Here is a 3,761-nt window from a genome sequence, read left to right as displayed (position 1 = left end):
TGACTTTATATACATACTAGGCCACTGATAGAAAAAAATTCTATAATTTTTCCTACCCTATGTAAATTTTTATATTTTTTTCTTGCCTTTAATCCTTCAACGCGGAGTATAGGCCACTTATAATTGAATTCCATGTCGCATAATTTTTTGCTTCTGTACTTATACTCTGCCATGAATGTCCCCCTTTCTCTAGTTCCTTTTGTGTTGATCTACACCACGAGTTCTTAGCCCTACCTTTCTTTCTATATCCATCCGGATTCCACTGTAAAGCACTTTTCGCTACATTTGGTGTGTCGTTTCTAATTGTGCTACCAATCCACTTCCACTTTTTCTTATCGATATACTCCCTAATCGAAACTTGATTTGTTCTTTGTCATAGCTCCATATTGCTTATGTGCCTGGGCCATCTAATTTTAAGTATACTACGCAAGCATCTGTTGATGAATGATTGCATTTGCTTATTTGACTTAACGGTTGTTCGCCATATCTCAGCCCCATACAATAATAACACCGCTTTTACGTTAGTGTTAAAAATGCAGAAGCTCTAGAAGATCTCGGCTTTGTAGATGATATAGCGCTACTTTCACAAACATAAAGCCAAATGCAAAATAAAAAGTCAAAATTAGAAGCAATGGCTGCCAAACTAGGATCGAAAGTCAACCGCGGCAAATCAAAAGTTAAATTTATAAATATTTATAGATAATTATAATAATATTAGGGACAAAATCCAAAATTACAGGTTAAAAACTCAATTCAAATCAATTTATAAAAAATTAAAATTAAATTGAGCTTTATAGATATTATCTTTACCTTATGATATTTACTTTGTTTTATATTATATTCATTTATTGTGCTTTTAATTATTAATTTTTCTATATGTGATAGTGGATTTTCATCGATGAGTTCTTGAAACTTGGTTCTTTTCCCTAAAACTATATGTATTTATAGATATAGATGTTTCGTTTTTGGACTTGGTTTACATGATTCTTTATGTAAGTTCGTGTGTTGAAGCATAAATTGCTGTGTCTGGGGAGAGTCCTTCTCTTTTAGTACCTTATTATTTAACACACTCTCGGTTAAGTTTCCACTCATTTACTTATTTATTTTTCCTAAAATTTTCGTTGCGTCTTGCAGCCATTTCAATAGTCATTGGCTTTGTCCGTTATCCAAGCTGTGTTCTTTTTGTTTGTTTGTGCGCATGTGTGTGGGTTAGTGTCTGTGCGCATACACATGTATGTATGTATGTATGTATTTATGTATATGCATATATATATATATATATATATATATATGTAGGTATGTATGTATGTATTTATGTATATGCATGTATATATATATATATATATATGTAGGTATGTACATATATGTATGTATATATGCATATATATAACTCATATTATTATGAGTATATGTATGCATGTGTCTGTTATTTCTTTACTACTCACAAGGGGCTATACACAGAGGGGACAAACAAGGACAGACAAACGGATTAAGTCGATTATACCGACCTAAGTGCGTAACTGGTACTTATTTCATCGACCCCGAAAGGATGAAAGGCAAAGATGGAATTTGAACTCAGAACGTAGCGGCAGACGAAATACCGCTAAGCATTTCGCCCGGCGTGCTAACGTTTCTGCCAGCTCGCCGCCTTTGTATGCATGTGTGCGTATGTATATATGTACGTATGTGTGTACGTTTGTATGTATGCATTCTACATATTCATGTGTGTGTGTGTTCGTGTGTTTTTATGTGTGTGTGTACCTCTGTCTCCTTGTGTGTGTGTGTAGGTTTTTGTGACCATGTACTGTCTGTAGTATGGATGTGTCTCCATATGTGACCTTGTGTGAAGTGAAGTGTGTGTATATATGATCATGTTTCAGTCTTTATTTGTGTGTGTGTGTGCTTGTCTGTTCATATTACCTATGTACTTATCCATCTGTATGTCTATCTGTTTACATTCATATCCATTTGCCTACATATATGCGCATATACATACACACACACACACACATACACATATCTATCTACATAACAGCCCACGGATCTTTCTGAATTGGCGGGCGCCACTTGTTTTCTTAACGAAACACTTTCAAACTTTGGACACTGGTAGAATGTGTCATATAAAACATCTTTTACTCTTAGTGTTATTGAGGAAATTTTATCTTTTTAAAGTTATTTCGTGCTAAAATTGTCGTATTTCGGTAAGTTCAACCAATCACTGACGTCTATTGAGGTGAAAACAATTACTGCTGTAAATTGTCAACAAAGCGTTGTGCGGTGTAATGGGATCTTTTCCCTTGAATAAAATCAACAACAACTATCGGCAGTACTGTAATTTATGACATCGTTCGTGCGTTTGTACTGGTTAGACGTCAGTGATTGGTTGAAATTACCGAAATACGACAATTTTTTACATGAAATAACTTCGAATACAAAATTTTTTTATCTGTTCTATAAGACAAAATATACAAGTATTCGAAGTTTGAAAGTGTTTCGGTAGAAAACACACTAAATAAAACATAAATAAAAAGTGGCGCCGGCCAAATCAGAAAGATCCCAGCCCACTAACTTTTCTACCTGTATATAAATATAAACTGTCGGTATGGGGTATGTTTACCTACTACGAATATTTCCTATTTAGTACTGGGGATGTTTCCTTTACGAGGACGTACTCCTGTATTTGTCTGAGGGTTGGATCCTTTGGGTGCTTGGATAAAATGCAGATGTCAAATTGACCCAGGTTGCCTCCATGTTGGTCCTTGGCATGTTGGTAGGGTATGGAGGACTGTTTTTTTGTCGTCATATTGTCTCAAATGTCCATTTAGCCTTTCCGCAATGCTCCTAGATGTTTCCGCTATGCGTGTCATGTTCATGTCTTTACAAGCACCTTTACAAGCATCTTATGCTGTAGCCTACATTTCTAGTTCTACAGTTAAGGCCATGGTTAATCCTACATTCCATGCAGTTATCATTGGTGCATATGGTATTCTCAAAGGGATACCTCCTACATAGTTGTGATCTGATGGAGTTCCCTGACTTTTCAGCAATCTTAATGTTGAGTTTGGTCACCTTCACTCCTGCGCCTATATATATATATATATATATATATCGGAGATATATTTGCCCGGGATCGGATCAGAGACCATAGGTCAATGTGGAACATACGTATTAATAATTTCCAAAATAATAAAAATAAAAAGTACAAAATATAAGACAAAACAAAGACTGTTAAGTTCACTAGAACATTTATTTGGTTTCAAAATTTTCGTTGCTCCAACTGCGTCCTCGTCACTGTCACGGCTTCAACGCATGTACACACACATATGTATGTATCTATATACAGATATATATATATACAAATATGTCTGTATGTGTGTGTGCATGTATATATGTATGTATGTATGTACGTATATGCAGGACAATTAAGTTTTACTCTTTAAAATGAGTCCGTCATTTTGTGTGTTTTAATGATAGATAGATAGACACAGAGAGAGAGAGAGAGGCATCCAATCCTTAAGGTGTTTTTATGCTTTTATGGACATCTCCCATGCCATACATAAATTGACTTTCTTCGTGTGTCTGTCGATTGCCGTCAGCTTCATTTTGTAGTCTCCCTAGAAAGTAAACAGAAAAAAGAAAAAGAAATTATTAAAAAGGTACATTTTTACTGTGGTCGTGATTTTGGTAACGTCACATTGGCAACTTAGTATATATATATATATATATATATATATATATATGAGAGAGAGAGGTGTGTATGT

Source organism: Octopus bimaculoides, chromosome 21, assembly GCF_001194135.2.
Source record: "Octopus bimaculoides isolate UCB-OBI-ISO-001 chromosome 21, ASM119413v2, whole genome shotgun sequence".
Taxonomy (NCBI): Eukaryota; Metazoa; Mollusca; class Cephalopoda; order Octopoda; family Octopodidae; genus Octopus; species Octopus bimaculoides.
This window is presented reverse-complemented; position numbering follows the sequence as displayed.